Source organism: Quercus robur, chromosome 8 (genome assembly GCF_932294415.1).
Source record: "Quercus robur chromosome 8, dhQueRobu3.1, whole genome shotgun sequence".
Classification (NCBI taxonomy): Eukaryota; Viridiplantae; Streptophyta; class Magnoliopsida; order Fagales; family Fagaceae; genus Quercus; species Quercus robur.
Window position 1 is genome coordinate 31,784,827 of NC_065541.1, and position 24,110 is coordinate 31,808,936.

General features: G+C 36.3%; 1 pseudogene; it reads left to right on the forward strand.

Moving 5' to 3' along the window:
- The window catches only part of LOC126696158 (protein GAMETE EXPRESSED 1-like), a 36,071-nt pseudogene extending 13,355 nt beyond the window's left edge, over positions 1 to 22,716 (forward strand).
- Positions 22,717 to 24,110: the final 1,394 nt, after the last annotated feature.

The following is a 24,110-nucleotide window of genomic DNA, read 5'->3' on the forward strand; positions in this document are numbered from 1 at the left end:
TCCTCTCTATCTCTGCCTTTACATTATCTGCTGTGGTTTATTTTGTTGTGGCTTAGATAGTTGTTTAATCAATTCTTTATTATAGCATATGTTAAGTTTCCGCACACTAGTTGTTTAACATATTGCGTGTGTTGATTAAATTGGTTTTTGGGGGTCTAAACGTTCAAAAGTGTTTTTATACACGTTTTTGAACTTTCAAGAAGATTTATCTACGCCTTAATGATCAATTCAGTTACTGCCATTGAAGCTTAAAGAAAACACAAGCAGGTGTGCTTGTATCTGGTGGTGAATCCAAGAAAGAAATCGAGCGTGGGGGCCTGTAAGTCTTATTGTATAAACTTCGATTCTTTCAAAATAGTGGATTCAAGTTTACCTTGAAGATAGCTAGGTCAAATCCTCTCCAGGTTTTTACCGGTTTGGTTTCTTGGGTGATCATATCTTGTGTTATTTATTTTCCGCTGCTTTGCATGATTTGATCTTTGTTATTGTGATAACCTAGACTTGTTTAATTGGACTAAGTAACAACTTGGTTAATTACCTAGGTTAAAATCAATTGTTTAAGGGGTCTAAAAACTATCAGTTGGTAAAATTCCTTATACTTGTAACCGCTTGATTGTTAATTAGTGGATTCTTGAGAGTGGTGATCTTAAAATCACCTGATGGGGTTTTTGCCTTGCGAGGTTTTTCCCATTTGTTAACAAATCACCGTGTCTAATTTATTTTCCATTGCACTCAGTATTTTTGGTGATTTGTTGGTGCTTTCACGATTTGCATAAAATTGAACCTAATTAATCAACTTGGGTAATTGAATTAATTAACCGGGGTCAAACTATCTTAACCCAGCAAATGAGACCTATGAATAGTAGCAAAAATAAGCTGAATACTTAAAAAATGTGGCTTTTAAGCAATCCTAAACGCACAATTAATGCATGAGCCTGGACTCACTAAGTTAGGGTCCAATCGATTCTTCAGCTCCTTCAAAACCTCTATATCCCCCTAAAATGTTTTTGATTCTACTGTAAACAAATATCGGTAGGTGAAAGAAGAAGAAAGGGGAATTTTTAGGTAATAATTGTGCAATAATTGTTTAAAGATTTAGTTGAGCAATTATTGTGGTCAATGGTAAGCTTCAAAAAAAAGCTCCAACTAAGGATGATCAAACCCATTGGGTAATGGGTATCCAACCCTACCCAACCCGAAAGTTTCAGCCGATATTATTTATTTAGTATTACATAATCAGGTTGGATTTTATCCAAACTCGAAGCAAAAAAGAAAAAAAAAAAAAAAAAAGAAAAGAAAAACACACAGACACACAAAAACACAAAAACAAAAACAAAAACAAAACAAAATAACACAAAACGAATTTGAAGCTGGAGAATACATAATCAGATAGAGGAAGTCATGGACAATACATACTAGTATACTACTAGACTACATGCTATGCAATTATTAAAAAAAATATTTATTATAATACCACTTCCTATTTTGTATAGAGGAAGTCATATACCATTCATTAGGAATATATATAATTAATAGCAACTTCCTATTAATCAAGAATGCATACCCTCTAAATGTGTCATTAATTTTTAGAAATCAGGAAAAATCTGAAATTTATAGATTTCTAAATTTGTTCGTATAAAGATCTTTCCTTGAAATTCAAAATTTATAGATTTCTAATTTTGTTTGGCCAAAGCTCTCTCCTATATATACATGTATGCAGAAGAACATCAACAGTAAGGGTGCAAAAGTAAACAAAAAAAAAAAAAAAAAAAAAAAAAAGCTTAGCAATTGTATACACAAAGACATAAGAGATGGAGAAATATTCCATCAAGTTGGCTTTTTTAATTGCCCTCTTAGTTCTTGGCTCTTGTAAGAATCTCATCCTATATTTTTACTTAATTTTTTTTCTTATATGTATATAGTACTATATGGCCTTATTGTTCTTGCAAATAATTATAAACTTTGAAATAATTCAGTATTTTAAATAGGTTTGGTACCTCTAATATGATATAAATTTATGTAAAAATTAAGAAATATATACTTCTATTCATCACAAAAAATGAATGGTAATTTTAATGTTTTATATATATATATATATATATGCAAAATTATTCATTATTCAGGTCTGTGTCATAGGATAAAAAATTTTAATTCATTCACTCAAGTAAAATTTAGATTCCCTCTTACTCACATTATTCTACATTTAGGTAAACAATTTTGTATACAATTATTTCATCTTTATTCATTTAAGAGAGAAAATGAACATTAGTGTTTCTAACAAAGATTTGAAAAATGCATAATATTTGGATTAAAAAAATTAACATTAGTTATCATTCACATAAGTGATTAATTTTTTGGATTTTATTTATTCATTTATTTTTTATTATGTACAACGATACCTTGTTATATATATATATATATATAACTAGTATAGTGGCACCATTTTATAATTTCAATGATTTTAAATGTTTCCTAGTTAAATAAAATTTATATAATGCAATCATTAACAAATACAATAATTGCAGGTTTTAAGTTGGATGTTGAAGGACTTAAACAAGTTAAATGCAATACTGTTAAAGAGTGCAGTGATCCACGATATTGTTATTGCCACCAGGTTTTGAAGTTGTGTTTCTGTGATCCCCCCGCTAAACAAGAATTTGTAGATAAAGTCTTCAATAATCACTTGGAAGGACAAAATGAAAACTTGTTGCATTAACTTCAACCCTTTAAGTTGTATTTCGGAATAAATTGTAATTCTCAGGATATCCTATTATACAAGAAAAATAAATCAAGGATCCTGTTAATAAATGTAATAAGGGCACAATTAAAGATTAGTAAATCTTCAATTATTCAAAAAGCTAAAAAATTAGCATTAAACTCTATATATTTGCACATTTTCTTCCATACTCTTTTACTTTAAATCATTGACATAATATGATGAAATTTGTTGATTTATACGATATAAGTTTTTATCTATACTAGGATCATGCATGTTCTAGAGAACGATCAAGCTAATTTCCCTAACAACCCCCCCCCTCCAAAATGGTAGATATATGAAATTGAATCATCAATTTCAAGTATCGTTGTTCAAAATAACAAGAAAACTATAGTTTAAAAAGTGTTGTTCAAACACGTGTTTAAAGTATTCATAATGCAAAAAATGTGTTTGGCACCTTGTTTTAAATAACATATTTTAAAATATAAAAAAGGATAATTATGTTTGGTATGTGTTTGCTTTTTTTTAAAAAAATCTTACAAGCAAAGTAAAAGCATATTTATTTTATTGGAAGAGAGAGAAACTCCCTCGTTACCAATGCACACCCTTTCCTTCTCTCTTTTCTTTTCTCCTCTATTGCTCCATCTTTCTTTTCTTTTCTTTTTTGTGTCCTGAAAACCCATTGCTCGACCCTCTCTCTCGATGGTTCTAGAAAATAAAACCCGGTTGAAATTTCAAAGGTGAGAAATTTCTTGGGTTTTGTTTTCACTATTGAAATGCCATTTTCTCATTGATTTTTCAAATAAAACTCTCTTCATTGATACAGGAAAAGAAACCATGTGAAATTTCAAAACGAGCTGTGAGATGTGGAACTTTTTCATGGGTTCTGATTGAGTGGAAAATATCCTTACTTGTTCAGTTTGTTCTTTTGTTCTCCCTGTTGACATGCCCTTTCCTCTTAAATTTTTTTAAATAAAAAGATCTTCACTAATACAAGAAGAAAAAATCATTAGAATTTTCTAGAAGAGCTATGAGATGTGGAAATTTTCTTGGGTTTTGTTTGTTTAGATCGATGGAAGAAATCATTGACCTGAGACGTTAAGGGAAGAAAGTGTGAATTGAAGGAGATAGTGAGAGAAAAGAGTGCTAGAGACGTGACAGATAGAGAAGACTGTTTAAGTGTTTTCTAATCAAGTGGGACCTGTGGGTTCCAGTTAGCTCAACTGGTAAAGTCTCTGATGGTTGAATAAGAAATCTGGGGTTTAATCCCCGTCTACACCAAAAACCAATTGGTGTCTTGGTCTGATGATAAAAGAGCTATTATTAGAAACAGACGCCATAGGTTAAAACTATCTAAAAAAAAAAATCAAGTAGTTCCCATGGTTTTTAACATATTTACAAAAGTGCCAATAAATAATGTTATTTGAAAATTGAAAACTGGTAAGAGTAGGTTTTTAAATTCAGTGTTTAAACACTGTAATATGAGAAATGTAACTCAAACATTTCAGTAAAAAACACCCTTACCAAACGCTTTTTTTTTTATTAGGCCCACAATTTAGTGTTTAAATACTAAAAACTGTTAGGAAACCAAAAGTTGGGCCTCCTTATTGACCTAGAAACATATCCAAAAGAAAGAACTTGAAATGAAGAAGCCAAATCATGTAACATTGTTTCTAAGCTGCTGGAAATTTAAAGTGTGTTTGTATAAGTTCATGGAAAACGGTGTTTTAAATTTAAAATTAGTGTTTGTAAAAAAAAAAAAAAAAAAGAATTATAAGGATTTGTGGTTGTAAAACAAAGTTTTGGATTTTAAAAATGTTCTTTTAAGCTCTCAAAACGCCTAACCAAACGGACCCTTCGAGAGGTGATGTTTCTATTGATTGTAGCACAATGGCGTTCTAGGATTATTATTTAGGGTGATCAATACAAAACATAAATTATACAAAATTTAAAACAAAAGAGAACTTGAATATATTGACATCACAACAAAAAAACAAAAACAAAAACTGAAATACATAAAGTTTTTACATTTGCTTTCTATGATGTTTTATATTTTGCATTATCAATCCTACAAGCTACATCTCTCTGGGATTATTGTTCCTTCTAAGCTATTGTTTCTCATGGAGATTTGAACCAGCGAAGATGGAAAACCCATGGGATTTTGCTAGAGATGGCATTGCTGCTAGTATCTAAAAAGGAAAAGTTTTTCAAAGAACCCAATTCAAGAAACTTGCACGTGAGCTTGGTTGATTGGAGTTCGAGTCTTTTTAAGCTCACAAGGTTGTTGAAACTTGCTGGAATTTCTCCCTCCAGCTTGTTGTTAACGAGGTAAAGCTCCTCAGGCTCAGTGAGTGAGCTAATCAAGGTAGGTATTTTGTCGAAGAACAAGTTCATTGAGAGACCGAGTCACCGCAGACGAGTCAGGTTAGGGAGTGAGTCAGGAAATGGATTAGAGAAGAAGTTGTTGGAGCGGTCAAGGGTGTCTAAGTAAGGGATGTTCCAAGAAATGTGATAGGCTAAGAATGTATTGGTCCCTTGTGATGAATTAACCAATTAATTTAGCCAAGTGAATTAATTAAGTTAATTAACATGCAAAGCGCGTGGTAGCACAAACAAATCACCAAATAACTAAATGCAGTGGAAATTAAATTGACATTGTGATTTCTTTACGAATGGGGAAAACCTACACGACAAAAACCTCACCAGGTAATTTTAAAGTCACCATTCCCGAGAATCCACTATTATCAAAACAGATGGTTACAAGTAAGGGAATCACAGTACCTTATAGCAACCTACAGTTGAACCTTTACCCCAATATCCAATTGGACTTGTTATGTAGTGACAATCTCTCCTTTTAATGCGCGGATTCCAGTGTGCGACTTAATCACCAACTACAGAAGAATGTTGGCTGTAAAGTTCTTTAGTTCATCACACGATGAAGATCACGAAACTCCTTGGTCATAAAACCCTACGGTGCACAAACATAGCAGCTTCTTCAACAGAAAGATGAATTTGGGAAAAGTTTTGTCTCTGTTCACAATTTGCGTAAACAAGACTTTGCTTCACACTTGTGCAACTTGTATAACCTTTGATGGCCCTTAAAATAATCCTTATATATGTTTAGGGTTGTGAGAAAAGAAAGGCTAAACACATACTCATGGATTGGGTGTAAAACAACTTTGCAAAACTGAGTCTCGTAAACCTCGATAGATAGCCATCTATTGAGCTAGCTGTCGAGCCACGGGCTTCAATAGCTTTTAAACCTCGATAGATGCTAGCTGTCGAGTTTTAAATTACAGCACTTTCTTACTTGATTCTTGGACAGACTTGCATGGCTTTAACACTTGAATTTGAAACCTTGGTCCTTGAAGTATTAAACAAATCCTAGATCTATACAATTACAAGTAAAGTGCATTTTGTCAAAAGATTAGCCAATTACATAAAATAGTGACATATGTTCCTAACATTGAATCACATATGTCCTAACAAAATGGAAGAGAGTGAACCGTTGTAACTCGCCTGGTCATGTCTGATTTCGGTGACTCAGCTCATTTATGAGACATTGAGGTCGAAACGAAACCCACACATGAACCAGTTGCTGAAGAGGTTGTTGCATGGGTCAACATTGAAGTCCCAGGAGTTAGTGTCTATCTGGGAGTCTTGAAACTGGATCTGGCGACTAGCAAGTCGCTAGAATGGCACATGTGTAAAGCATGCAGGGGGAGCTGAAGGGTCACACTAGCTGTTGCACTACAGGACAAAACTTCTAGTCTGGCCAGGCAGTTAGTTCATGACTCAAACTCGCGACTCGTTCCAGTCGCGCGCACGAGTTGCCAGAATGCCCTGTTTGGTTGTAATTGACTCTTCGCATTCCTCATACGCCCTACTATAAATACCCTTATACCCATGAAATGCAGAGAGCTTCCGAAGAGAATTTTGGATGGGAAACCTTAGAGAAAAACAAGATTGACTCATCCACATTCTTCATATTTTGATTCTCCAAATTCCTCAACTCTCACCCTCTCCATTGATATATCCTTGAGAGGTACATTAGCCAAATCCTTATCTCATCATACCCATATCTGTGAGAAGCTATTTTGGTGCTTGGGAAGTAGTTCAGAAGGGACCAATTCAATTTGGTTGATGCAATGGGCTATTGCGGGATCTGCTAAGATAGGGAAGACAAGGTTCGGCGTAACCCTGTTGGAGCAAGAAGCTTAGAGGGTTAGGTGCATTGAGTGGATTAGGCTTATAGGGTCTTCTACTATTCATGTATCCCAACTTCATTCTCTAGTGGATTATTGACCGCTTGGAGGGCGGCGTAACCCTGGTACTTCGGTTTCCTCTTCGATAAAACATCGCAGTGTTATATTTGTGTTTGCAACATTCTTCCCTTTCTCTTTACCATTTAATTACTACTGTGATCGTGATTAATTATGGTTTAGAGTGTGTTACATGTTTGGGTTTAGCTTATATTCATATTCCGCACATATATTGTTTGATTATAAGGTTGTATTGGTAATTTGTAAACTGGGGGTCTAAATGTTCATTGGTGTTTTCTACACTATTTGAACATTCAGGAGCGAAGGTTCAACTGTAGGTTGGTATTTCGGGATAGGCCAAGGTAGCTGGTAAGATTCCTTATACTTGTAACCACTTGATTGTTGATTAGTGGATTCTTGGGAGTGATGACCTTAAAATCACCCGCTAGAGTTTTTGCCTTATGAGGTTTTCCCCATTTATTAACAAATCACCATGTCTAATTTATTCTCCGCTGCACTTAGTATTTTTGGTGATTTATTGGTGCATTCATAATTTGCATACAATTGAACCTAATTAATCAACTTAGGTAATTGAATTAATTAACGGGATCAAGCTGTCTTAACCCAACAAGTGGTATCAGAGCAGGCACACTCTTTGCTGTGTGATCTATTGACTCCTGTTGTTATGGATCGGGGGCAATCCCTAATTGTTCCTCCTATATTTGATGGTAGTAACTATGCATATTGGAAAGTATGCATGAGAGCGTTTTTACTATCTTTAGATAAGAAAGTATGGCTTGTAGTTGACGTAGGTTGGACGTAGCCTAAAAAGCCACCAGCCATCTGGGATGATGCAGAGATCAAAGCTGCAAATTTTAACAGTAAAGCACTGAATGTTCTGTTTAGTGCTGTGACCTATGAAGAATTAAAGAAGATCTCTTCAACTGACAATACGAAAGAAGCATGGACTATTCTTCAAAAAGATCTCTTTCTATAGACTTTGCATCACATATGATAGAATCTATTATAGATTGCTATCGAGACACTACCACATGTGATAAGCTCATCTTTCCATCAACTATCACGCACATTCTCACTCACTTGCACGTCACCATTCCTTTTTCTCCCCTCTTCTATGTCATGGGTGCCATGAGCAAGAAGTCTATTCAGAGGAGTGCAGCGCAGCTTGCTGTGAAGCAGCCCTGTGTGGAGCCTTCAAATGTAGCCCCTACAAACCCTGCATCCCCTTCCTCTCAATCCTCTTCCTCATCCGCCTCTTCCTCCTCATTTAGGGCACCTGTCTCCCTTGAGGAAGTCATGGAGCAACTTCAGCATATGCATGCTGATTTTGGTAGTCATCTTGACCATCTATCCAATGAGATGTGTCAAATGAACATCAAAATCGGTCGCATCACTTGCCCGCTAGTCTCACCTTGGTGGTTTCACACCCTCCACTTCACCTGAGCATGTTGAGGAGTCCTCTTCTTTGGATGGTGGAGACGATGATGGTGATGATGCTTTTGGCTCTGAGTATGATGATGAGATGGCGAACTCTCAGTGATACACCCTTTGTCACTTGTGACAAAAATGGGGAGTAGTTTTATAGACGAGAGTAGTCTTGTTGTTAGGGGGAGAGCTCGCATAGGATATACTAGATAGTGGGATAGTGTTTTGAGGGATGTAGTGAGGTTTTGGTGTCTTTCTTTTCTCGTTACATGTACCATGGTCTTGAGACCACTTTTGTTACATACATTGTATTCTTTGATATATTTATATATATATATATATATATGTGAGTTGATGTATGTTTTCTTTACCTTTGTCTCACATGTGTTGTTTCTTATTGTATACAACTTGTCTATGTTTCACACTTGATCTTGTTTAATCATTTCAGATAAGACAGGTTGCAAGTTTATCATGCCATGATCTCTCTTTTTGCAAAGTTTTCAAGAGTTCGTTGTAGGGCTAGACATATGTACTTTTGTAAATTATGGGATAGTTATGTCAGACTTCTCTCATAATAGCTTTTTGTGGTTTTATCAAGGATTTCCAAAGGGGGAGATTGTTAGAGTCATATTTTATTGTAATTGGCTAATCCTTTGACAAAATGCACTTTACTTATAATTGGGTAGATCTAAGATGGATTTAGTACTTCAAGAAACATGTTGTTCAAGTCAAGTATTAAAGACATGAAGATTGATCCAAGAAACAAGTGAAGAAAAGCTGTTCACTAAGTCTCGACAAATAGCTCAACAGAAGCCTGGTATCAAGACTTAATGTGAAGCTTGATAAATAGCTCGACAGCAGCTCGATTTATCGAGAACTACGATTTTAGAATTTCCAAATCTGAAATTCGGCCCAATCTTATGCAGTTGTTTAGGGTTTCTTTTCTGATAACCCTAGACATATTTAAGGCTTATTTTAAGAGTCGGCACATACGAATATAAAGACCAAGATACTTATTTTCTCTGTGTGAAGCTATTGCATTTGTGCGCCATAGGATTTTGTAACCAAGTGCATCCCGATCTTCATTATTGACGAAGTGAAGAACTTTGCAGTCAATAACATCTATTCAAATTGCTGGAGTTTGTCACGTACTAGGATCCATGCAAAGGGTTAGTCACAAATTGGAGGTTTGTGCTTCAAAGGGAAAGAAAGCTACTACAAGATCAAGTCCAATTGGGTATTGGAGCGATGGTTCAACTGTAGGTTGGTATTTCGAGATAGGCTATGGTAGTTGGTAAAATTCCTTATACTTGTAACCGCTTGATTGTTAATTAGTGGATTCTTGGGAGTGGTGACCTTAAAATCACCTGGTGGGGTTTTTGCCTTGCGAGGTTTTTCCCATTTGTTAACAAATCACTGTGTCTAATTTATTTTCCGCTGCACTTAGTATTTTTGGTGATTTGTTGGTGCTTTCACGATTTGCATAAAATTGAACCTAATTAATCAACTTGGGTAATTGAATTAATTAACCGGGGTCAAACTATATTAACCCAACAAATGAGACCTATGAATAGTAGCAAAAATAAGCTGAATACTTAAAAAATATGGCTTTTAAGCAATCTTAAACGCACAATTAATGCATGAGCCTGGACTCACTAAGTTAGGGTCCAACCCATTCTTCAGCTCCTTCAAAACCTCTATATCACCCTATAATGTTTTTGATTCTGCTGTAAACGAATATTGGTAGGTGAAAGGTGAAGAAAGGGGAATTTTTAGGTAATAATTGTGCAATAATTGTTTAATGATTCAGTTGAGCAATTATTGCGGTCAATGGTAAGCTTCAAAAAAATGGGCTCCAATTAGGGATGACCAAACCCGTTGGGTAATGGGTATCTGACCCTACCCAACCCAAAAGTTTTCGGCGATATTATTTATTTAGTTTTTAATGAGTATAACATAATCAAGTTGGATTTTATCCAAACGTTAAAAAAAAAAAAAACAAAAAAAACAAAAAAAAAAAAAAAAACAAAAACAAAAAAAAAAAAACAAAAACAAAAACAAAAACAAAATAACACAAAACAAATCTGAAGCTAGAGAATACATAATCAAAAAGAGGAAGTCATGGACAACACATACTAGTATACTACTGGACTACATGCTATGCAATTATTAAAAAAAATATGTATTATAATAGCACTTCCTATTTTGTATAGAGGAAGTCATATAACATTTATTAAGAATATATATAATTAATAACAACTTCCTATTAATCAAGAATACATACCCTCTAAATGTGTCATTAATTTTTAGAAATCAAGAAAAATCTGAAATTCATAGATTTCTAAATTTGTTCGTATAAAGATCTTTCCTTGAAATTCAAAATTTATAGATTTCTAATTTTGTTTGGCCAAAGATCTCTCCTATATATACATGTATGCAGAAGAACATCCACTTAATTGTTGATTAGTGGATTCTTGGGAGTGATGACCTTAAAATCAGTCGCTAGGGTTTTTGCCTTGCGAGCTTTCCCCATTTATCAACAAATCACCATGTCTAATTTATTTTCTGCTGCACTTAGTATTTTTGGTGATTTATTGGTGCATTCATGAGTTGCATACAATTGAATCTAATTAATCAACTTGGGTAATTGAATTAATTAACGGGATTAAACTATCTTAACCCAATAAGTGGTATCAGAGCAAGCACACTCTTTACTGTGTGATTTATTGACTCCTGTTGTTATGGATCGTGGGCAATCCCTAATTGTTCCTCCTTTATTTGGTGGTAGTAACTATGCATATTGGAAAGTATGCATAAGAGCCTTTTTTCTGTCTTTAGATGAGAAAGTATGGCTTTGAGGGATAGTGTTTTGAGGGATGTAGTGAGGTTTTGGTGTCTTTCTTTTCTCATTACATGTACCATGGTGTTGTGACGACTTTTGTTACATACATTGTATTCTTTGATATATATATATATATATAAATATATATCAATATAATTACCCATTTGGTAATTGCCCCCTATTCCCAACAAAAGAGACTTAGTTAACAGACTTAGCAAAGCAGTGGTTTTCAGTAAGTTTGACATGAAAAGTGGTTTTTGGCAGATAGAAATTAAAGAGTCTGATAGGTACAAGACAGCCTTCACCACACCCTTTGGCCATTACGAATGGAATGTAATGCCCTTTGGTCTTAAGAATGCACCTTCTGAATTCCAAAACATCATGAATGAGATTTTCAATCCATTCTCCAGTCATATCAATGTGTACATTGATTATGTACTTATTTTCTTAGAATCCCTAAACCAACATTGGAAGCATCTTAGAACATTCTTCCAAACCATCAAACATAATGGTCTTGTTGTTTCAGCTCCAAAGATCAAACTTTTCCAAACCAGTGTCCGATTCTTAGGCTTTGATATAAGACATGGTGTCATCAAACCCATAGATAGAGCCATTCAGTTTGCAGAAAAGTTTCCAGATGAGATCCTAGAAAAGACCCAACATCAAAGGTTCCTAGGATCACTCAATTACATTTCTGATTTCTCTCAGAATCTTAGGCAACAATGCAAGCTTCTTTTTGATAGACTTCGAACCAATCCTCCTCCTTGGACACCCACTCATACATTGGTTGTTCAACAAATCGAAAAATATGTCATAACACTCCCTTGTCTAGGAATCCCCTCAGAAAATTCCTTCAAGGTCGTCCAGACAGATGCCTCTAATTTATATATATGAGTTGATGTATGTTTTCTTTACCTTTGTCTCACATGTGTTGTTTCTTATTGTATACAACTTGTCTATGTTTCACACTTGATCTTGTTTAATCATTTCAGATAAGATAGGTTGCAAGTTTATCATGCCATGATCTCTCTATTTGCAAAGTTTTCAAGAGTTCATTGTAGGGCTAGACTTTTGTACTTTTGTAAATTATGGGATAGTTGTGTTAGACTTCTCTCATAATTGCTTTTTGTGGTTTTATCATGGATTTCCAAAGGGGGAGATTGTTAGAGTCATATTTTATTGTAATTGGCTAATCTTTTGACAAAATGCACTTTACTTGTAATTGGGTAGATATAAGATGGGTTTACTACTTCGAAAAACATGTTGTTCAAGTCAAGTATTAAAGACATGAAGATTGATCCAAAAAACAAGTGAAGAAAAGCTGTTCACTAAGTCTCGACAGATAGCTCGATAGAAGTTTGCTATCAAGACTTAATGTGAAGCTCGATAAATAGCTCGACAGCAGCTCGATCTATCGAGAACTACGATTTTAGAATTTCCAAATATGAATTCGGCCCAGTCTTGTGCAGTTGTTTAGGGTCTCTTATCTCATAACCCTAGACATATTTAAGGCTAATTTTAAGAGTCATCACAGATGAATATAAAGACTAAGATAATTATTTTCTCTGTGTGAAGCTACTCCATTTGTGCGCCATAGAATTTTGTAACCAAGTGCTTCCCGATCTTCATTATTAATGAAGTGAAGAACTTTGCAGTCAATAACATCTGTTCAAATTGCTGGAGTTAGTCACGTACTCGGATCCATGCAAAGGGTTAGTCACAAATTGGAGGTTTGTGCATCAAAGGGAAAGAAGGCTACTACAAGATCAAGTCCAATTGGGTATTGGAGCGATGGTTCAATTGTAGGTTGGTATTTCGGGATAGGCTACGGTAGTTGGTGTTAGGTTCTAAAGTCTTAGGATTTTATGTATTTAGAACTCTAATTTGTTTTGTTGGCAAACCATGATCAAAATAATGTGTTTAGAAGTGTTTTAGTCTAGCTCAAAGTTGTTCTTTTATGTAAAGTTGGAATCGAGTTAAAGCAGGAAAGCATTGTGCCTTTCGGCCTGGCTCGATCAATCGAAAGACAGGCTCGATCGATCGAAGCTCGAGCAGAATGATTTTCTGCAAATTTTTCCAACTCAGCCCTAAGTGTTTTAAAACATTTTTAGGGTTTCTTATTTTTCCTAAGTATAAAAGCCAAACCCTAGCCACTTTTTAGTGTTGCTCATAATTGCGGTTTGTGTAAATCTCTTGTGAGATCTAAAGGAGCTTTCTTTTACACAAACTTAGGTTTTTCAAGGAGAAGATTTATGTACGCCTTGATGATCAATTCAGTTACTGCCATTGAAGCTTAAAGAAAACACAAGCAGGTGTGCTTGTATCTGGTGGTGAATCCAAGAAAGAAGGAGTCCGTGGATTCGAAGTTTGCACGTGGTTTTGTCAGTAAGTTCTACTGGTTGGTAGCAATAAGAAGTCGAGTGTGGGGGCCTGTAAGTCTTATTGTATGAACTTCGATTCTTTCAAGATAGTGGATTCAAGTTTACCTTGAGGATAGCTAGGTCAAATCCTCCCCAGGTTTTTACCGGTTTGGTTTCTTGGGTAATCATATCTTGTGTTATTTATTTTCCACTGCTTTGCATGATTTGATCTTTGTTATTGTGATAACCTAGACTTGTTTAATTGTGTTAGGTTCTAAAGTTTAGGACTTTGTGTATTTAGAACTCTAATTTGTATTGTTGGCAAACCATGATCAAAACAATGTGTTTAGAAGTGTTTAAAGTTAGCTCAAAGTTGTATGTCAATGTAAAGTTGGAATCGAGTGTAAAGCAGAAAGCACTGTGGCTTTCGGCCTGGCTCGATCGATCGAAGCTTAGGCTCGACCGATCAAAGTTCGGGCAGATCGCTTTTCTGCAGATTTTTCCAACTCAGCCCTAGTTGTTTTAAAACGTTTTTAGGGTTTCTTATTTGTCCTAAGTATAAAAGGCAAACCCTAGCCACGTTTTAGTGTTGCTCATATTGCAGTTTGTGTAAATCTCTTGTGAGATCTAGAGGAGCTTTCCTTTACACAAACTTAGGGTTTTCAAGGAGGAGATATTTTCTACACCTTGATGATCAAAATAGTTGTTGCCATTAAAGCTTAAAGAATACATAAGCAGGGGTGCTTGTAGCTGGTGGGAATCCAAGAAAGAAGGAGTCCGTGGATTCCGAGCTTGCACGTGGTCGTGTCAATAAGTTCTACTGGTTGGTAGCATTAGGAAGTCAAGCGGGGGTGCTTGTAAGTCCTTTTGTATGAACTTCGATTCTTTTAAGATAGTGGATTCAAGTTTACCTTGAGGATAGCTAGGTCAAATCCTCCCCAGGTTTTTACCGGTTTGGTTTCCTGGGTGATCATATCGTGTGTTATTTATTTTCCACTGCTTTGCATGATTTGATCTTTATTATTGTGATAACCTAGACTTGTTTAATTGGACTAAGTAACAACTTGGCTAATTACCTAGGTTTAATCAATTGTTTAAGGGGTTTAAAAACTGTCAAGTGGTATCAGAGCGGGTAGCTTTTTTGTTGTTAATCCTTTGATCACTGAGCTGATCCTTGACCCCTGTTGTCATGGAACACGGACACTCTCTAGTTATTCCTCCTCACTTTGATAGGAATAATTATGCTTACTGAAAAGTAAGGATGAAAGCTTTCCTGAAATTCATTGATGAGAGGGTGTGGAACTCCGTTGAATACGGATGGTAGAAGCCCACTACTCCTGTTAGTGAGTGGCAAACTTCTCAGAAAGAAGCAGCTTCGTTTAATAGCAAGGCTATGAATGCGATTTTTAACGCTATTTCTATGGTGGAATTTAAGAGAATCTCGAATGTTGAGATCGCTCATACTGCTTGGAATATCCTCCAGACTGTGCATGAAGGCACAAAGACTGTCAAAATAAATAAATTGCAGCAATTGACTTCTAAATTTGAAAGCATTAGGATGTCTGATGATGAATCTTTTGATGAATTCTATGCTAAACTGAATGATATTGTTAATTCTGTGTTTAACTTGGGTGAAATCTATGATCAACCTAAAATTGTTAGGAAGATTCTTAGATCTTTGATTGAGGACTTTAGACCCAAGGTGACTGCCATTACTAAAAGCAAGGATGTGGACTCCATCCCTGTTGATGAGCTTGTAGGATCTCTTCAATCCTATGAGTTGGCTCTACCCAAAACTACCAAATCCAAATCAATGGCTCTTAAGTCAGTTGATGATGTTGATAGTAGTGGATTTGATGATGAGCTCTCTGCTACAGAGATTGCCTATCTTGCCAAGAACTTTAGAAACTTTCTCAGGAATAACAATAGAATGGCAAGAGGCACAAACACTGCTGAACCTAGAAATTTTAGGAAGCATGATCCCACTAAGGTTAATAACGATGATAAACCTAGAGAAAGAGTAGGTCAAACTTCCAACAATTCTTTGGGCTCTCAATGTTTTGGATGTCAAGGGTATGGACACATGAAATCTGAATGTCCAACCTATTTGAAGTCTATGGGTAAGGCTATGGCTGTAACCCTTAGTGATGATGAAGGTTCTGATCATGATTCTGATTGTGATGAGGATGGAAATTACATTGCTTTCACTGCTACTGCTGTAGTTGATGAGAGCATATCTGTTGAAGAGAACCCTTCTGATGGGGAACTCTCTAAAGATGCAGATCTTCAAGAGGCCTATAACAAACTTTGCAAAGTTGCTGCAAAGGATGCTATGAATGTTGAACTTGGCCTAAAGAAAATTGAATCTCTTGAGCTTGAAAAGAAAAATTTGCTTGTTAAATTGTTTGATGCTAATGATCTTTTGAACAATGTGAAAACTGAAAACATGCTTTTGCTTGATAAAGTTAAATCTTTGGAACTTGATTTATCTGTTGCTAGATCTGCTAGTTCTAAACTTGATCAAATGCTGAGTGTTCAGAAGTCATCTTCTGACAAAACTGGTTTAGGTTATGTTGATAGCATCTGTGTGTCCGCTCCCCATTCCACTAAATTTGTTCCCTCATCTTCTTCTTCTGAACCTTCAGTGAGTGAGATAGTGAGTGAAACTGTCAAACCCCCTGTGAGTGAGGTTGCTAAACCCTTAGAAGGTTCATCATCTAGGAAGATTAGGGTTGATCTGAAAGAATCTAAGCCTAAGAAGCCTACCCTAACTAAGGACAAGACACATGATAAACCTGCATGGGTTTGTCACTTTTGTGGAAAGACTAGACACATACGTCCAAATTGCTACAAGCTGCAAGCTGCTAAGAAAGCAAACAAACCAAAAGTACCTGTGCCTCAAGCACTTGATCCTATGGTACTTATTGGTGATTTGGTAAAGGCTTTAAACCTTTATTCCAATCTTGGAGTTGGTAATCATTCTCAAGTGAATAAGAACTCCAATGCTCGTGGTGCATCTAAAAAGTTTTGGATGCAAAAGACTCGACCTAACTGAGTCTTTCTGACTTGGTCCTTGTGCTTCATTGCTCTACCCTTTATGACCATTGTTCTTTGGTTGTATTTTTTTTTTTTTTTTTTGTCTCTAGGATTTGCATATTATAACATTCATGCATTTCATTCTAGGTGTTTTTATTTGTATTAATATATATATATATATATATATATATATATATATAAAGGGAAAAAGGAAGCACATTTTGTTTTGCATTATTCTTCTTGGTTTTTGAGAACAAGGTTGGTCAATTTATTTTCACATAACATGTCTTTTGTACCTTGTTTAGCTTTGATGAGCTTATTTATTGCACTTTACTAGTTGAAGATTTGTAGTGCATGTTGTGTGGGAAAGATGTGTATAATTTTTGATTACTATGTCTTAATCTTGAAGTCACATGTTTTTAAATGTTGGACTTGAACTTTTAAAGAAAGACATAAATAACCATCTCACCACTGTTCACTAGCCAATCATGAACACCTTAGTGCATATCATAAGATTTTGTGCTCGAGAAAGTGTAGCACATGCACAAAAAGAACATAAGGTGAAGCCTCGGTAAAAGTGCTTAATTCTTAAAATCTAATTGGTGTGTACTATTAGGCTTGATGCCAAACTCACATAAACTTAAAATTGGAATGTATATTATGAGGCATAAATACAAGAAACTTACATGATTGCAAGCTTATGATCTAGGAGATGTGGGAGTTATATGATGTAACTCTTTAGGTGATAGTCTCTTTTAAATTCTTTGTGATGAATTTTGTAGACTTTGTGATTGATTGCTATTCACATATCACCTCACATGTATCTCAAGTCTTTGCTAGTTGCACACACTACACGAGTTACTCTTTGCTAAACATTGTACATGTTATTGTGTGTGTTTATGGTCTGATCAACCAAGTTTTTTGCAATCACTTTGAATTATGTGCAAACTAAATTTGTTGCTTGAAAATTTGTGAAGAATGCAAAATTTTGTTTTTGGGAATATTGGGCTTAAAATTCTTGTTTGGAAAATCATATCATCTCATACTCATGCATTTTTGGTCTTAAATTTTAATGCTTTGAGTTAAATCAGCTTGTTTTTCAAAAATTGTGTTTTTCCTGAAAAATATGGTGAGCCTCTGCCTGATTCGATCGGTCCATTCTGTTTTTCAACCGATCGAAATTTTTAAAATTTTAAAATTTTTGAGAGAGGGAGTCTCTGTCTGTTTCGACCGGTCGAGGCTGGTTTTCGACTGATCGAAACTCGTGTATCAAGTTTTTTAAAAAGCTGAATTGGACTTTTTCAAAGTCACTATTCAAACTTTTTCAAGCTTTTCTCTCTCTCCACGTTGGCTCTTGGCTCCACCATCAAATTTTTGTCGTTTTCCTTCAAGATTTTTGCAAGGTTTTTGTCCTTAGAAGCCGGTAAGACCCTTTTGCCCTTTTTTTTCAAGTTTATTTCTTGTTTTCATGCATTTTTCATGCATTCTCATGGCTATTTTCGGCATCTTCAAAATTATTGGGGGTTTTTGATGATTCAAGCCTATTCTTGTGTAATTGATCAATGGGTTTTTGTGCCATGATGTTATATTGATGTTCCCTATAGTTTAATTTGATCAATTTTGTGGTTTTTGAAAAATTGAAAATTCTAGGGTTTTGAATTTGATCCGAATTGGGGATTTTGTCAAATTGGCTTAAATTGATGAAATTGGCTTCTCCAATTGATGTTTTTGGTTATTATTTTTGTTATTATATCATGTATAATGATCAATTCGTCAATTTTTTAAAATTGATCAAGTGGTTTCTATATTTTGGGGTTTTTGTGTTAAAAACCTTTATATGCTAGCCAATTTTGTAATTTGAATCTTTTTGACTTAATTCACTGCATTAGCACATGCATCATGACATTTAAACTTGTTCATGCATCATATAGATTTTGATTCTATTTTTTTGTTTTTGTGCTAACTTACAGTCTGCCCTTGGTTTTTGGTTTGTGGTTTTGTTCTTTCGCTCTGTGTTTTGATCCTTATCTTAGCACCATGCCTAGGAAAACTAGAGCTCATAGGACCACTTCCACTTCTTCTGAGTCTCCACCTAGAGTAGAGCTGTTTAAGAATGATAAGTGTAGAGAAGCCTATGACACCTTGAACTGTAGGCGTAAGATCTGGTCTGAGCGAGCTGTTGTGTTAGATGCGCTTGATCCAGCCATTAGGGCCAATTTTGAATCTAGGGGTTGGTTGCCTCTCGTAGAGATAGATCATCCACCTCCGACCACCCTGATTAAAGAATTCTACTCGAACCTCTCTTGCCACATCTATGATTCCAACACCCTAGTTAGGAGTTGGATACGAGGTGTAGAGTTCACCATTACCCCTCGGGTGGTGGCTGAGGCTCTTGGGGTGCCGGTTGTTCGGGATGCTGACTATCCCTATGATGAGTCACCCTCTTTAGATATTGTCATGTCTTACATCACTGGGTCATCTATCCAGTGGGGTTCTGATCCTTGGATCACGTCCGCTGAGCTTACCGAGACTGCTTATCTCTTCTTTAGGATTGCGTGTCATTCCTTGTGGCCTATCTCTCACTTCCACACCATCCCTTTAGAGCGATGTGTGTTTTTGTACGCCTTTGCTTCTGGAGCGTCCATCAGTTTTCCTTACTTGTTCCTTCGTTCTTTGAACGAGGTTCATAGGAGTTCTGCCATAGGGCATGCGCTAATTCATCCTATTTTCATTCATAGGATTCTGCTCTATTTAGGTCTAGATGGTTTTCCGTCGGGTGAGCCTGTTCATGTGATAGCTCCCATAGGTGCCACCTTTCTTCGTCAGAGGGCTACTTAGTTGAGAGTTCCTCCTTCTCGTCCTAGAGGTGCGTCATCTTGTAGTGTTCCCCCTCCTCCCTCTTCTACAGGTACAGCTGCTGCTGAGACTTCAGGTGCTGCTGTTGATGCTGATGCTGTTGTTCCTCCACCGACTGCTACGGATGATTCAGACATTCGTCGCACGTTAGATCATGTCTTGACCATTCAGGCGGGTCAAGGACAGATTTTGGTGGACGTACTTGATGAGATCCGTGCCTTGCGTGCGGAGTTGGCGCAGTTTAGACCACCTCCCTTTTGATGATGGATATCTTGTTTGCCCTTTGGCATTCTATCACAAAAAGGGGGAGTACTTGTAGGTTTTTGTTTTCTGGGGGAGACTTTTTGTTTTTGGTTGGAGCTTGTGGAGTTTTAGATTGTATCTAGGTGCTTCACTGTGTACTTAACATTTGAAAGTTCAAATATGTGTATAAATACCCTTGAACGTTTAGACCTCCAAATTACAACTTAACCAATTCAAGCATTATGTCAAACAACTAGTGTGTGGAAAATTAACATAAGCTATAATATGGAATTAAAAAAAAAAAATATATATATATATATATATATATCTAAGCCAAATTAAAATCACAACCCACAACAGATAAAAAGGCAAAGATAAAAGGGAAGGAAGATGCAAACACAAAGACAACACGCGATGTGTTATCGAAGAGGAAATCGAAGCCCTCGGCTTTAAACCTCTCCGCCGCCCTCCAAGCGGTAAACAATTCACTAGAAAATATAGTTGGGATACATGGACAGCAATAGTCCCTCCAAGCCTAATCTACCCAGTGCACTTAAGCCCTCCAAGCTTCTTGCTCCAACGAGGTTGCGCCGAACCTTTTTCTTTCCAAGCTTCCCGGATTCCGCTACTAGACCGTAGCATCAACCAATGTAGATTGGTTCCTTCCTAACTGCTTCCCAGAAATCCAAACAGCTCTCTCACAGTGATGAATTTGGTGAGAACGAGGTTTGGTAAAATGCCTCTCAAGGATTTGACAATGGAGAGGAAGAGAGTTGAGGAATTTGAAGAGACTCTAATGTATAGATTGTGGGTGAATCAATCTTGTTTTTCTTTAGGGTTTCTCTCTTAAAATTCTCTCTGGAAGCTCTCTTACATTTGTGGGTAAAAGGGGTATTTATACTGGAGTGAGAGAGAAATGTGAAATGTCAGGATTTACAAAATAGGGGTGGCTCGCGGCTTGACCTTACGACTTGACTGAGTCGCGAGATCCAGTCGCGAGATAACCGTATGGCCAGTTGTCCTGTTTTGTCCTGTAGTGCTCCAGCTAGCATGACTGTTCACCTTCTGGTATGCTTGGTACGTGTGCTGCATCTGGCGGCTTGCAGCCGCGAGTCACCCGCGAGGCCAAGCCACGAGTCTTTGTTTTCTTGCACACTCTTGAGAAAATTTCACTCTATCTCACTCACTACCCTTACAACAAACCCACCTAAATACAGGGTTACTAAACGCTGAAATACAAGCAAATTTGGCATGGAATAAAGCCAATAAAATGGTTGATTAAATTCAACCTTACAATCTCCCCCTTTGGCTATTCCGTGACAAAACCCTAAAACAGACTCTAGACTTAACATGTGAGTTGGGAACAGTTGAACAAAACTCACTCACACCTAACTCTAGAAGCTGTGAAGCACTTGAATCATAAGAACATGAAACTCCTGAAACACAACAATACACCATGATCATTGTATGCAGAAAAAACATGAAATGTATATGAAACAAGCTTAAGGTGATCAAGCAAAGATGAAGTGAAGATTCAAATCAAGGCTTGATCAACCAAGTAATCACCACAAGGTAGTGATCACAGTGCTCATTCACACTTGGAATGAACACTTGAACATACAACTTAACAAGAACAAGGCAAGATACTTGTATGCTCAACACTCAACCAATGCATAATACACTAAGTATATGCATCTGGGAACAATCCTACAAGGGCACAAGAGTGACAGTACATAAATCAAAATGCAAGACATTTAGATAGAAGTACTGATTTCAACATAGCATAAAAGGCTGCATTAAGCAAGGTACAAACCATAAAGCCTACAGACTATGCATAAAAACATTAACCCTAAAAGCTTACATAAGCACATGGGTACAAACAGGTACAAAACACAATATATCAACTTAAACTGAATAAAATATAACAACTTAAACTGAAGAAGAATGCAAAAAACACTCCCCCTTAGGTAATATCCTCCCCCTCTGATCGGGCCTATCACTCAACAGTGAGAGAGTTGTGAGTTTAATTATGGAAATGCCATTGAAAACATAGTTATGGAAACTGAAAACACTTAAAATGTGTTTTCAGTTTCCATAACTCATCACTCAAAAATCAAAGAATTAAGTGATGGAAACAAAAACTGGAAACAAAATCCAAACGGACTTCTCAGCCATGCGTCCCTCCATTTTTGAGTTATGAGTTATGGAAACAGCAAATCCAAACAGCCCCTTAGTCACCCATGTAAGTTCTTGAATTGCTTTCTCATCTTGAGAAATCAAATTTGAATTATGCAGGATGCTTTTGAACAAAAGCAAGCAACAATGTTTCTTGCTTTAGATAAGCTGTTTGTCTTGCACAATGCCTTATTGCTCGAGTCACGATTAATCAAAGTTGTCTTTATGTACTCTATATCAATATTTATACTCGTGCTCACTAGTATAAAGCCAACTTCCAATGACAGGCCCTGGCTTTATATTGGTAAGTTTATTTACCTTTGTATTCTGAGGTATGTAAAAGTATATATATTTTCTTACAAGAGCTCTAATGTTAATGAATTTTTCTTACAGGTCTATGTGCTGCATTAATTCTTAATTGAATTTGCTATACTTCGATTTGTGCCAATGGGTATTGACCAACAAACATGGTTGATCAATCAAATAAGATCGTTCTTCGTTATTATTGCTTCTGTTCAGATTCTACATGCCATTTTTACATACAGGTACGTCAAAAAGGATTTGATGCAAGCAAAATTTAGGTTAATCCAAATTTTTGTTATGCATGTAAAGCAAGTGTCATCACCATTTTGCAGGGACTTTGAGAGGTTGAATTATGAGATGCTACATGATCTGATCAACAAGGATAAGTCTTGGGATGCAGATAGCAATGTTGGCTGGTCTCAATGGATTGACACTAAGATACTAAATGGCATAGACAATCTCAAGGATTCTAACTGATAGTTTTTAGACCCCTTAAAACACAATTAAATTAACCTAGGTAATTAGCCAAGTTGTTACTTAGTCCAAATTAATAAATCTAGGTTATCACAATCACAAAGATCATATCATGCAAAGCAGCGGAAAGATAAATAACACAAAGATATGATTACCCAGGAAACCAAACCGGTAAAAACCTGGGGAGGATTTGACCTAGCTATCCTCAAGGTAAACTTGAATCCGCTATCTTGAAGGAATCGAAGTTCATACAATAAGACTTACAAGCCCCCACGCTCAACTTCTTATTGCTACCCACTAGTAGAACTTACTGACATGGCCACGTGTAAGCTCCGAATCCACGGACTTCTTCTTTCTTGGATTCACTACCAGATACAAGCACACCCGCTTGTGTTTTCTTTAAGCTTCAATGGTAGCAACTGAGTTGATCATCAAGGTGTAGATAATATCTTCTCCTTGAAAACCCTAAGTTTGTGTAAAGGAAAGCTCCTCTAGATCTCACAAGAGATTTACATAAACAGCAATATGAGCAACACTAAAACGTGGCTAGGGTTTGCCTTTTATACTTATGACAAATTAGAAAACCCTAAAGCGTTTTAAACAACTAGGACTAAGTTGGAAATCTACAGAAAAAAAACATTATGCCCGAGATTCGATCGATCGAGCTTAAGCTTCGATCGATCGAGCCAGGCCGAAATGCATAATACTTTCTGCATTAGCTCAATTCCAACTTTACATAAAATGTACAACTTTGAGCAAGACTAAAACACTTCTAAACACATTGTTTTGATCATAGTTTGCCAACAATACACATTAGAATTCTAAATATATAAATACCTAGTTTTCTTTGTTTTGAGTATGGATTTCTTCCACATGCTTCTTGTCTGTCTGTAGGGATCACCGAAAATGCCTCTTCCTTGTCGATGACTAGGGGTCGCCTCTGAGTCCTCACCACCATCACCATCACTAGCATCATCATCATCATCATCATCATCATCATTATCATCACCGAGATAAGCCAGTCCTCTAGGGTCGTACAAGTCCTTTGAATACTGAGTCACCTCCTACTTGAGGTTCCCAGCCAGCCCAACCAACTCCTCATGCTATTTGATAGTGGGCTGAAATGTGAAGGGAAACAGATTAGAATGAGCAATTGAAAGTTGCAAGAGAAGAAGATACAAAGAAGAAAGAAATAGGAGAGAACTCACCGCTCGTGTGCTATCTGGAAAAGGATAGCCCATGACATTTGTGTTGCGAGGCACAGGACGCTCCCTAGCAAAGCCATCAGGGTCATAAGCATAGACGTCCAAGGCAGATAAGGAAGGTCAATAGGAACACTAGGAGCAGGGGCATCCTGGTACAAGCATTTTAGTTCAATATCACCATGTACAAGACTG